This window comes from Cherax quadricarinatus, chromosome 34, assembly GCF_038502225.1.
Source record: "Cherax quadricarinatus isolate ZL_2023a chromosome 34, ASM3850222v1, whole genome shotgun sequence".
Classification (NCBI taxonomy): domain Eukaryota; kingdom Metazoa; phylum Arthropoda; class Malacostraca; order Decapoda; family Parastacidae; genus Cherax; species Cherax quadricarinatus.
This window is the reverse complement of record NC_091325.1, coordinates 6,537,990-6,551,658: the sequence shown is the minus strand read 5'-3', so window position 1 is coordinate 6,551,658 and position 13,669 is coordinate 6,537,990. Positions and strand designations below refer to the sequence as shown.

Below are 13,669 nucleotides of genomic sequence, written 5' to 3'. Positions count from 1 at the left end.
ATTTTACTGATGGGTGAACATAGACAACCGGTGTAAGGAAACACGTCCCAGGTTTTTCCCCTTCGCCGGGAATCGAACCCGGACACTCACCGTATGATGCGAGAGTTTTTGCCACCAGGCCACGGGGCACCAAATAATCTTTATTTCTACATATACACGATACAACTTATACAGACCTAGCTGACATAACTGGCAAACAATATAGAAATGTAATCGTTGTACAACACTAATGCTAAAATACTTTTCACGAAATACCTTCGCTGACGAGAAGGAAGCTAAGACATTATGCTCTGTCTGGACCACTTAAATCACAACTCTCCGACACGTCGTCTTATCTTATCTCTCTTAACTATTGTGAGTTTTTTGTATAGTTGCGTGCACACACATTATATATATATATATATATATATATATATATATATATATATATATATATATATATGCAAGGAATTCGCGAGAGCATGCGAAATATACACAAACACTGATCTCTGGCTGAAGGAGACTCGAACCTACGAACCTTAGGACAAGGTACGCAGTGCTTTACCAATCTACCCACACTCAGGGAGAAGGCTTACAGCTTTTCATCTCATCCCCTGCATGCATCAGCCTTACTAGAGATTTGAACAATGCATGCTCTCGCGAATTCCTTGCATTGTTCAAATCTCTAGTAAGGCTGATGCATGCAGGGGATGAGATGAAAAGCTGTAAGCCTTCTCCCTGAGTGTGGGTAGATTGGTAAAGCACTGCGTACCTTGTCCTAAGGTTCGTAGGTTCGAGTCTCCTTCAGCCAGAGATCAGTGTATATATATATATATATATATATATATATATATATATATATATATATATATATATATATATATATATATATATATATATATATATATATATATATATATATATATATATATATATACACATACATACATACATACATACATACATACAATAATTAGATATTTAAAAAAAATAATATCCTTTCATCTTAACTCGTATTCTGTTTCATTTTATGCTTCTCGTTGTCATGATCACAAGCCCGGCTAGCTCAGTCGGTAGAGCACGAGACTCTTAATCTCGGGGTCGTGGGTTCGAGCCCCACGTTGGGCGCTTGTTTTGAGTGCTTTGTTATTTTGATCAAAGTCTATTGTTAATTTTCCTCATTTTTACTAATTATTCTTTGGTATCTATCGTGAATTGCTTTAAGCTTCTCTCTTTTACCTTCAAGTTTGCTTCACTTCATGCATACCTGCTCTTCTCCCTTTTCCATCTACTCCTTATCTATTTTCCTACCTACTTCCACAACTACGTACTTTCATCTCTCATCTCCATCCCCTTCCCTTTCTCCTCTACTTTTCCCTTGCTACTACATAAATATGCGAGGGAAAGATGAACTATTCAAGATACAATGAAAATAAGTCACTTTGACTTTTCTGAGTTATCTTAGGTAACTTACTTAACCATGTACGATAATTTGAGTAACTGTATTTATGCGTACCTGTGCCTAAATAAACTTACTCTCACCTCTCTTACATTTTCTCTCTCACATTTTCTCTCTCTCGGTCAGTCAGTTTTTTCTAGGCCTGTCAATACCAGAATAAGATTTCTGAAAGGGGAGGATTATTTTTGTTTAGTTTTTGTTTCAAGAACGCTAGACGAGGCAGTAGACAGTAGGAAGGAGGAGTGGCGGGAGTTTTATCAAAACTCGGTCCGGGAGTAAGGAGTGAGGGGAAGGGAAGGAAAAGAAGTGATTACGGGGAGGGAGACTTTAGGGGAGGGGCAGGGGGGGTGAGTGTGGAAAGGGGGGAGAGGAACGGGGTATTGGGAAGAGTAAAAAATACAAATCAGCTGTTTGGGTTATGTATTTTATGTTGGTGTGAGTCTTATCACAGTAGATGGTCCATCAGCCAAGGCTATGTAACATTCACAGTGAAGAATTGAGGCTTATCTTTACTGGAAAGAAATGAGGCTACGTCACCAGTCAGTTGATGGAGGTTCTTCAGTATGAAGGCAAATGACTGCCGACAACTTTAAGGACGAGGTCATTAAGTCATTCACTCATTATACCTTTAGCGAAGCCGTTTCTGATTTTTGACCTTGATCACTTCACATGACATATTTAAGGTGATCAGTGTCCAAGGACCGTAAGGTGTCCCGAGTGAATCATTCGTGCTCATTTTCCTCATGGACGTTCTATACTCATATATGGACAGTGTTGGTAATATTGTGGTTGAGTATACCGATATGTAAACAACACAAATACGAGTTACGACACACACACACAAGTGTGTGTGTGTACTCACCTAGTACTCACCTAGTTGAGGTTGCGGGGGTCGAGTCCGAGCTCCTGTGTGTGTGTGTGTGTGTGTGTGTGTGTGTGTGTGTGTGTGTGTGTGTGTGTGTGTGTGTGTGTGTGTGTGTGTGTGTGTGTGTGTGTGTGTGTGGGTGTGTGTGTGTGTGTGTGTGTGTGTGTGTGGGTGTGTGTGTGTGTGTGTGTGTGGGTGGGTGTGTGTGTGTGTGTGTGTGTGTGTGTGTGTGTGTGTGTGTGTGTGTGTGTGTGTGTGTGTGTGTGTGTGTGTGTGTGTGTGTGTGTGTGTGTGTGGGTGGGGGGGGGGTCAACAGAGATGAACGCTGGTTCAACAATTTGGTTCAACGTATATATTGATATATAGAAGGAGGATAGATGCATAGCGTTGAGGGAAACTGAGTTTTTAGGCAGCTATATAATATTTGAACAATTACTTCGAGTGGGCCGACGAGAGGTGGAAAATCCATGTGGATATTTGGAAGATTTGTTTAAAGTTAGACTGAGCGGAAAGAGAGCATATACACTCATGACTAGATATTAAAGATGTTTTGGCGACTATCTTAGAAGAACATACAGTATGGAAAAGGGGTACAGTTCAGGACATTTAATAAAGTAACGTTTAGCCACGAGCGGCTTCATAAGTCCTGACGAACCCCCCCGTGGCGAAATGTTTCTTTCAACTGATGTCTTTTTCCACAGACTATCAGTAACACCATAATAACTTTATTATTATTATTATTATTATTATTATTATTATTATTATTATTATTATTATTATTATTATTTTTATTATTATTATTATTATTATTATGGAGATGCTTTAAGCCCGTAGGAATCAAATACTGTCTGCAGAGGAATTTAAGTTTGATCGAATGGGAGGGTAGCTAATTCCCTGCATGTAGGGCACTTCAAAGCCTAGGAAGTCGAGTATTTAGCGTAGACAGTCTTAATAGATATAGAATATTTATACAGTTACTGATGAGGATGAATAGTTGTGTGGATATGAGGATGAAAATTGCCCTCAATCACTTATATCCTTCAGTCTGTTCCGATCGTCCCAGACAAGTATATCAATCCTAATTTTTCTGGTTGTATTATCAGCAGTCATCCACAGTCACTATTCCCCCATCCCCCACCATCCCAATAACTGTTCTCCCACTATCCCAACTACTGTTCCCCACCATCCCACCTACTCTTCAACCGCTACCCCACCTACTCTTCACCAACCATCTCACCTACTCTTCACCCACCATCCCAATACTGTTCTCCCACCATCCCACCTACTGTTCTCCTACCATCCCACCTGTTTTCCCAACATCCCACCTACTGTTCACCCACTGCTCTCCCACCATCCCACCTACTTTTCTCCAATCATCGCACCTGTTTCCTCAAAATCCCACCTACTTTTCACTCACCATCCCACCTGTTCTCCCACTATCCCACCTACTGTTCACCCATCATCCCACCTACTGTTCTCCCACCATTCCACCTACTGTTCTCCCACCATTCCACCTACTGTTCTCCCACCATTCCACCTACTGTTCTCCCACTATTCCATCTACTTTTCTCCCACCATCCCACCTACTGTTCTCCCACCATTCCACCTACTGTTCTCCCACCATTCCACCTACTGTTCTCCCACCATTCCACCTACTGTTCTCCCACCATTCCACCTACTGTTCTCCCACCATTCCACCTACTGTTCTCCCACAATTCCACCTACTGTTCTCCCACAATTCCACCTACTGTTCTCCCACAATTCCACCTACTGTTCTCCCACTATTCCATATACTGTTCTCCCACTATTCCATATCCTGTTCTCCCACCATCCCACCTACTGTTCTCTCACCATCCCACCTACTGTTCTCTCACCATCCAACCTACTGTTCTCCCACCATCCAACCTACTGTTCTCTCACCATCCCACCTACTCTTCTCTCACCATCCCACCTACTCTTCTCTCACCATCCCACCTACTCGTCTCTCACCATCCCACCTACTCGTCTCTCACCATCCCACCTACTCTTCTCTCACCATCCCACCTACTCGTCTCTCACCATCCCACCTACTCGTCTCTCACCATCCCACCTACTCTTCTCCCTCCATCAAACCTACTGTTCTCACACCATCCCACCTACTGTTCTCTCACCGTCCCACCTACTGTTCTCCCACAATTCCACCTACTGTTCTCCCACCATCCCACCTACTGTTCTCTCACCATTCCACCTACTGTTCTCCCACCATCCCACCTACTGTTCTCCCACCATCCCACCTACTGTTCTCACACCATCCCACCTACTGTTCTCCAACCATCCCAATACTGTTCTCCGACCATCCCACCTACTGTTCTCTCACCTTCCCACCTACTGTTCTCTCACCATCCCACCTACTGTTCTCCCACCATCCCACCTACTGTTCTCTCACCATTCCACCTACTGTTCTCCCACCATCCCACCTACTGTTCTCTCACCGTCCCACCTACTGTTCTCTCACCATCCCACTTACTGTTCTCTCACCATCCCACCTACTGTTCTCCCACCCCCCCACCTACTGTTCTCTCACCATCCTACCTACTGTTCTCTCACCATCCCACCTACTGTTCTCTAACCGTCCCACCCACTGTTCTCTAACCGTCCCACCCACTGTTCTCTCACCATCCCACCTACTGTTCTCTCACCATCCCACCTACTGTTCTCCCACCATCCCACCTACTGTTCTCTCACCGTCCCACCCACTGTTCTCTCACCATCAAACCTACTGTTCTCCCACGATCAAACCTACTGTTCTCCCAACATCCCACCTACTGTTCTCTCACCATCCCACCTACTGTTCTCTCACCATCCCATCTACTGTTCTCTCACCATCCCACCTACTGTTCTCCCACCATCCCACCTACCGTTCTCCCACCATCCCACCTACTGTTCTCCCACCATCCCACCTACTGTTCTCTCACCATCCCACCTACTGTTCTCTCACCATCCCACCTACTGTCCTCCCACCATCCCACCTACTGTCCTCCCACCATCCCCATACTGTTCTCCCACCATCCCACCTACTTTTCTCCCACCATCCCCCATACTGTTCGCTCACCATCCCACCTACTGTTCACCCACCATTCCACCTACTGTTCTCCCACCATCCCACCTACCGTTCTCCCACCATCCCCCTACTGTTCTCCCACCATCCCATCTACTGTTCTCCCACCATCCCACCTACTGTTCTCTCACCATCCCACCTACTGTTCTCTCACCATCCCACCTACTGTCCTCCCAATATCCCACCTACTGTTCTCCCACCATCGCACCTACTGTTCTCCCACCATCCCCCATACTATTCTCCCACCATTCCACCTACTGTTCTCCCACCATTCCACCTACTGTTCTCCCACCACCCCACCTACTGTTCTCTCACCATCCCACCGACTGTTCTCCCACCATCCCACCTACTGTTCTCCGACCATCCCACCTACTGTTCTCCCACCATCCCCCCTACTGTTCTCCCACCATCTCCCTACTGTTCTCACACCATCCCACCTACTGTTCTCCCACCATCCCACCTACTGTTCTCCCACCATCCCACCTACTGTTCTCCCACCATCCCGCCTACTGTTCTCCCACCATCCCACCTACTGTTCTCCCACCATCCCACCATGCCACCTACTGTTCTCTCGCCATCCCACCTACTGTTCTCCCACCATCCCACCTACTGTTCTCCCACCATCCCACCTACTGTTCTCTCACAAACCCGCCTAATGCTCACCCTCCATCCCACCTACTGTTCTCCCACCATCCCACCTACTGTTCTCCCACCATCCCACCTACTGTTTTCCCACCATCCCACCTACTGTTCTCTCACCATCCCGCCTAATGCTCACCCTCCATCCCACCTACTGTTCTCCCACCATCACACCTACTGTTCTTCCAACATCCCACCTACTGTTCTCCCACCATCCCACCTACTGTTCTCCCACCATCCCACCTACTGTTCTCCCACCATCCCACCTACTGTTCTCCCACCCTCCCACCTACTGTTCTCCCACCATTCCACCTGTTTTCCCACCATCCCACCTACTGTTCTCCCACCATCCCACCTACTGTTCTCCCACCATCCCACCTACTGTTCTCCCACCATCCCACCTACTGTTCTCCCACCATCCCACCTACTGTTCTCCCACCATCCCACCTACTGTTCTCTCACCATCCCGCCTTATGCTCACCCTCCATCCCACCTACAGTTCTCCCACCACTGTTCTCCTACCATCCCACCTACTGTTCTCTCACCATCCCGCCTAATGCTCTCCCTCCATCCCACCTACTGTTCTCCCACCATCCCACCTTCTGTTCTCCCTCCATCTCACCTACTGTTCTCTCACCATCCCACCTACTGTTCTCTCACCATCCCACCTACTGTTCTCTCACCATCCCCCCTACTGTTCTCCCACCATCCCACCTACTGTTCTCCCACCATCCCACCTACTGTTCTCTCACCATCCCACCTACTGTTCTCTCACCATCCCGCCTAATGCTCACTCTCCATCCCACCTACTGTTCTCCCACCATCCCACCTACTGTTCTCTCACCATCCCACCTACTGTTCTTTCACCATCCCACCTACTGTTCTCCCACCGTCTCCCCTACTGTTCTCCCCCCATCCCACCTACTGTTCTCCCACCATCCCACCTACTGTTCTCCCACCATCCCACCTACTGTTCTCCCACCATCCCACCTACTGTTCTCTCACCATCCCACCTACTGTTCTCCCACCATCCCACCTACTGTTCTCCCACCATCCCACCTACTGTTCTCCCACCATCCCACCTACTGTTCTCCCACCACCCCACCTACTGTTCTCCCACCATCCCGCCTACTGTTCTCCTACCATCCCACCTGTTCTCCCACCATCCCACCTACTGTTCTCCCACCATCCCATCTACTGTTCTCTCACCATCCCACCTACTGTTCTCCCACCATCCCACCTACTGTTCTCTCACCATCCCACCTACTGTTCTCCCACCATCCCACCTACTGTTCTCCCACCATCCCACCTACTGTTCTCTCACCATCCCACCTACTGTTCTCTCACCATCCCACCTACTGTTCTCTCACCATCCCGCCTACTGTTCTCTCACCATCCCACCTACTGTTCTCTCACCATCCCACCTACTGTTCTCTCACCATCCCACCTACTGTTCTCTCACCATCCCACCTACTGTTCTCTCACCATCCCACCTACTGTTCTCTCACCATCCCACCTACTGTTCTCTCACCATCCCGCCTACTGCTCTCTCACCATCCCACCTACTGTTCTCTCACCATCCAGCCTACTGTTCTCTCACCATCCAGCCTACTGTTCTCTCACCATCCCGCCTACTGTTCTCTCACCATCCCGCCTACTGTTCTCTCACCATCCCGCCTACTGTTCTCCCACCATCCCACCTACTGTTCTCTCACCATCCCACCTACTGTTCTCTCACCATCCCGCCTACTGTTCTCTCACCATCCCACCTACTGTTCTCTCACCATCCCACCTTCTGTTCTCTCACCATCCCACCTACTGTTCTCTCACTATCCCAACTACTGTTCTTTCACCATCCCGCCTACTGTTCTCTCACCATCCCACCTACTGTTCTCTCACCATCCCATCTACTGTTCTCTCACCTTCCCGCCTACTGTTCTCTCACCATCCCACCTACTGTTCTCCCACCATCCCACCTACTGTTCTCTCACCATCCCACCTACTGTTCTCTCACCATCCCGCCTACTGTTCTCCCACCATCCCACCTACTGTTCTCCCACCATCCCACCTACTGTTCTCTCACCATCCCACCTACTGTTCTCTCACCATCCCATCTACTGTTCTCTCACCATCCCGCCTAATGCTCACCCTCCATCCCACCTACTGTTCTCCCACCATCACACCTACTGTTCTTCCAACATCCCACCTACTGTTCTCCCACCATCCCACCTACTGTTCTCCCACCATCCCCCCCTACTGTTCTCCCACCATCCCACCTACTGTTCTCCCACCATCCCACCTACAGTTCTCCCACCATTCCACCTGTTTTCCCACCATCCCACCTACTGTTCTCCCACCATCCCACCTACTGTTCTCCCACCATCCCACCTACTGTTCTCCCACCATCCCACCTACTGTTCTCCCACCATCCCACCTACTGTTCTCCCACTATCCCACCTACTGTTCTCTCACCATCCCGCCTAATGCTCACCCTCCATCCCACCTACAGTTCTCCCACCACTGTTCTCCTACCATCCCACCTACTGCTCTCTCACCATCCCGCCTAATGCTCACCCTCCATCCCACCTACTGTTCTCCCACCATCCCACCTTCTGTTCTCCCACCATCCCACCTACTGTTCTCTCACCATCCCACCTACTGTTCTCTCGCCATCCTACCTACTGTTCTCCCACCATCCCCCCTACTGTTCTCCCACCATCCCACCTACTGTTCTCCCACCATCCCACCTACTGTTCTCCCACCATCCCACCTATTGTTCTCTCACCATCCCGCCTAATGCTCACTCTCCATCCCACCTACTGTTCTCCCACCATCCCACCTACTGTTCTCTCACCATCCCACCTACTGTTCTTTCACCATCCCACCTACTGTTCTCCCACCGTCTCCCCTACTGTTCTCCCACCATCCCACCTACTGTTCTCCCACCATCCCACCTACTGTTCTCCCACCATCCCACCTACTGTTCTCCCACCATCCCACCTACTGTTCTCTCACCATCCCACCTACTGTTCTCCCACCATCCCACCTACTGTTCTCCCACCATCCCACCTACTGTTCTCCCACCATCCCACCTACTGTTCTCCCACCATCCCACCTACTGTTCTCCCACCATCCCGCCTACTGTTCTCCTACCATCCCACCTGTTCTCCCACCATCCCACCTACTGTTCTCCCACCATCCCATCTACTGTTCTCTCACCATCCCACCTACTGTTCTCCCACCATCCCACCTACTGTTCTCTCACCATCCCACCTACTGTTCTCCCACCATCCCACCTACTGTTCTCCCACCATCCCACCTACTGTTCTCTCACCATCCCACCTACTGTTCTCTCACCATCCCACCTACTGTTCTCTTACCATCCCGCCTACTGTTCTCTCACCATCCCACCTACTGTTCTCTCACCATCCCACCTACTGTTCTCTCACCATCCCACCTACTGTTCTCTCACCATCCCACCTACTGTTCTCTCACCATCCCACCTACTGTTCTCTCACCATCCCACCTACTGTTCTCTCACCATCCCGCCTACTGCTCTCCCACCATCCCACCTACTGTTCTCCCACCATCCCACCTACTGTTCTCCCACCATCCCGCCTACTGTTCTCCTACCATCCCACCTGTTCTCCCACCATCCCACCTACTGTTCTCCCACCATCCCACCTACTGTTCTCCCACCATCCCACCTACTGTTCTCTCACTATCCCAACTACTGTTCTTTCACCATCCCGCCTACTGTTCTCTCACCATTCCACCTACTGTTCTCTCACCATCCCATCTACTGTTCTCTCACCTTCCCGTCTACTGTTCTCTCACCATCCCACCTACTGTTCTCCCACCATCCCACCTACTGTTCTCTCACCATCCCACCTACTGTTCTCTCACCATCCCGCCTACTGTTCTCCCACCATCCCACCTACTGTTCTCCCACCATCCCACCTACTGTTCTCTCACCATCCCACCTACTGTTCTCTCACCATCCCGCCTACTGTTCTCTCACCATCCCGCCTACTGTTCTCTCACCATCCCGCCTACTGTTCTCTCACCATCCCATCTACTGTTCTCTCACCATCCCGCCTACTGTTCTCTCACAATCCCACCTACTGTTCTCTCACCATCCCACCTACTGTTCTCTCACCATCCCACCTACTGTTCTCTCACCATCCCACTTTCTGTTCTCTCACCATCCCGCCTACTGTTCTCTCACCATCCCACCTACTGTTCTCTCACCATCCCACCTACTGTTCTCTCACCATCCCACCTACTGTTCTCTCACCATCCCACCTACTGTTCTCTCACCATCCCACCTACTGTTCTCTCACCATCCCGCCTTCTCTTCTCTCACCATCCCGCCTAATGCTCACCCTCCATCCTTAGAGACTGTCTTTTTAAACAAAGAAGAATTACTTGAACTTGTATCACCACGTCCACCTCAACTAACTTTACTCTGCCAGAGGTTTTTATTACCACTATTACCACCTCTACCAGTGCTACCACCACTACCGCAGTAGCTCTGGATCCATCTAGCCACAATGACGGGTAAAAAGCGTCCACATCCTGCTCGGGTGAATGGACGTCGGTGCGAATAAAAAGCTTCGTAAGGGTTTTATCCGAGCAGGTGGGGCTGAGCGAGAACGGGAACTTTTTATGTATTCACGCCGGCGTCATCAGCATAACCTACGCCGCCGGGAATGCGTTCTACGCACCCACTTATCGCATCGAAGGGAGAGTTTGCTCGAGTCTTCGGCCGCAAGTAAGCCCCGGGCGGTTCAAACGGCACTCGGTCTATATACTGAAGTGATGGTCATCAACTTCGAGTCCAAGGTTCAGACTGTACCGAGGCCGGCGCCAGAGTCGATAAAGAGGTTCGGGAATATTATAATGTAGCGTCCAGCGACGGTAAAGTCTAACAGACGACCATCTGGGATAGCTGACGCCCTTCATCTTCCCCTCCTCTTCTCCCCTCTCACCCATCTCCCCCTCTCTCGCTTATGCTGAAAGGGTTGAGCCGAAAAAAATCGATGAGGCTCGGCTAAAGGCGGCTGGACCACGAGTATGGAAATTGTTAAAAAAAAAGTAATGAGGGGCCAGTCGGATGTTTAGGTGGGAAGGGAGAGGAAGAAGTGAGGCTGGGGAGGGAGGAAGAGAAGAGAGGCTACAGAGGGAAGGAAAGAGGTAGTGGCTAGGAGAGAGGAACAATAAACTGTTGAAAATGATGGAGGAATATTTAGGAATGGGAGAAGTAGCAATTAATCAGACAGAAAAAAAGAGACATGAAGAGAGAGCGAGAGAGAGAGAGAGAGAGAGAGAGAGAGCGAGAGAGAGAGCGAGAGAGAGAGCGAGAGAGAGAGCGAGAGAGAGAGCGAGAGAGAGAGCGAGAGAGAGAGCGAGAGAGAGAGCGAGAGAGAGAGAGAGAGAGAGAGAGAGAGAGAGAGAGAGAGAGAGAGAGAGAGAGAGAGAGAGAGAGAGAGAGAGAGAGAGAGAATGAGAGAGAAAGACTGTTAGAGGGGAAAAAAATAGGTCGAGCCCAGGTAGGCATGTAAAGGGTTACATTAAGTCGCACTCTAGTAAACAGTAGTATATTAGGCCAGGCGACGTTCATCAGCAGCTTGAAACTTTTCTAAGCGAATGGCTATTATAATCAAAACTAAGCGGTAAACCCACAAGGGTCATGCAGCGCTAAGCGAATGAGAACGTTTTAAACCAGTTATACTTCGATTGATGAGGAAACATTTTTGTATCCCTTGAAACAGATTTTTTATTTTTTATGATTTATGAAAACTGTACCAGATAAAAACAGATAAGAATCAGATAAGAACCCCTGAAGGAGTAACAGGAAATGGTTGCCTGAATTTTTTCCTCTATGGTTTTTCGTAATGACTTATCCAATCAGCTTCCAATTTTCATCGTCACTGTACTTTAAACTAAGGAGAGACTCATCCAGCTATTGTCATGCGCAGGTGCCCTCTGCACCAGTTCATACAGATCATTCCCGGAGTTGGTTTCGGTGCGATAACTTGAGAAAGCTTCTTCTGAACGGCTTCAGTCTTTAATAGCGAATGCACTTTATAGACAGAATATTTAATAAAACCTTTGATACAAAAGTGTCAATTTCCTAACAGCAAATAAACTCGAAATCGTTGGACTCCGATAATAACCAAACATTATTTCTGATATTTTCTTCATAAAGAGAGGGAAAGAGCGTTAAACCCTTAAGGACTGTACAGCGCCTAGATGAACAGGGGTACAATGAATTTAGGTGCAAGAAAAGGGAGATCATGTAGAGTTCCTCTTATCAAGAGTCCCTGACCAACATCGAAACACCTCTCTTGAAAGAAGCAATGACTGAAGAATGCCTTTTCCTCCTGCCTAGGAGGTGAATTGCACAGAAGGGGAATATACTTAATAATTAATTAGTCAGAAAAAGGTAGAAAGAATGTTAGGAGTTATTTAGATTCTATCCGAGAAAGAGGTAAAATAGATGTAATTCTTCAGATCAAGAGCCCTTTACAAAGTAGGCACCATTTTAATGAAGGAATCGGGATAGTTTTCATTCAATAGCACGTTAATGATTTTTCTGATATGTAACTACATTAGAGGTGGAGAGGGATGGGCTTTTGATATACAGGGATGTCTTTCTCGGACTGCGCGACCAAGACATCGAGTTTACAAAAGTTTCCTGTAAAATCCTGAACGTGATTATATAAAGTTGTCAGTGTTTCCACTCATTTGTAAACGATTTTTTTACATTGCATCCACGAGGAAACGCTGAACCCGCAAAAGGTCATACAGCACCTAGGGAATGGGCGGCAATCAAGTTTGATCAGAGGAAGGGGACAGTATCTCCAATTCTATTGATGAAGAGTCCTACACATGCATCAATTTACCTCTCTTGAAGGGCCATTTTTATGCAAACATTAATACCAACAGCAGCTCTGCTGAAGGGGTGTGTCTTATTCCTCTCTCCGTGCCACGGGCAGGTTGGGCAGTTGGTAGAGAATGTTAAAAACTGACAAGAGAATAAAGACACTGTAGGAGAGTTGTAATGAAAAAAATATATGCTTCCAGTGCCTTATTTTCAAGTTGGGCAGTGTCCAATTAGACTTCTGGGAGTTAGGCTAGTACCGTATACGCCGTCCTAGCCCTTTAACCCTTAAACTGTCCAAACAGATCTATGTTCACATGTGAAGTGCTCAAAAAGTAGATCTACTTTTTTTACATATTTTCAAATATAACAAAAAAAGAGTAGATCAAAGTTTTTTTTACAGGTTTTCAAATGTAAAAAAAACAAAAAGAAAATCTACTTTTTTTTTTTACATCCTTTCAAATGTTGAAAAAACGTAGATCTACGTTTGGACAGTTTAAGGGTTAAAGGCAACATCAACGAGAAGCCCCTGCAAGCCCTTGCAGCTACAAATTCATTACTGGAATACTTGACGATACCTTTGACGCTCTACTGAAATCTCAACTCAGGCTTAAAAATCATCACTGTCACCGATCCTGTGATGGAAATATAGGAAATATAGCTTTTCTTCCCATTATGTCTATCATATAAAATTGAGTAGCAGCACAGTGCTGATATACCCAATTTTGCTCAATAGCAAAATGA

The 13,669-nt window shown here is 47.6% G+C and overlaps 1 non-coding gene across 1 annotated transcript; it reads left to right on the top strand.

Moving 5' to 3' along the window:
- The first annotated feature begins 1,034 nt into the window (after positions 1-1,034).
- Positions 1,035-1,107, top strand: TRNAK-CUU (transfer RNA lysine (anticodon CUU)). The gene has a single exon. It is a non-coding gene; the product is annotated as a tRNA-Lys (tRNA).
- The last annotated feature ends 12,562 nt before the right edge of the window (positions 1,108-13,669 follow it).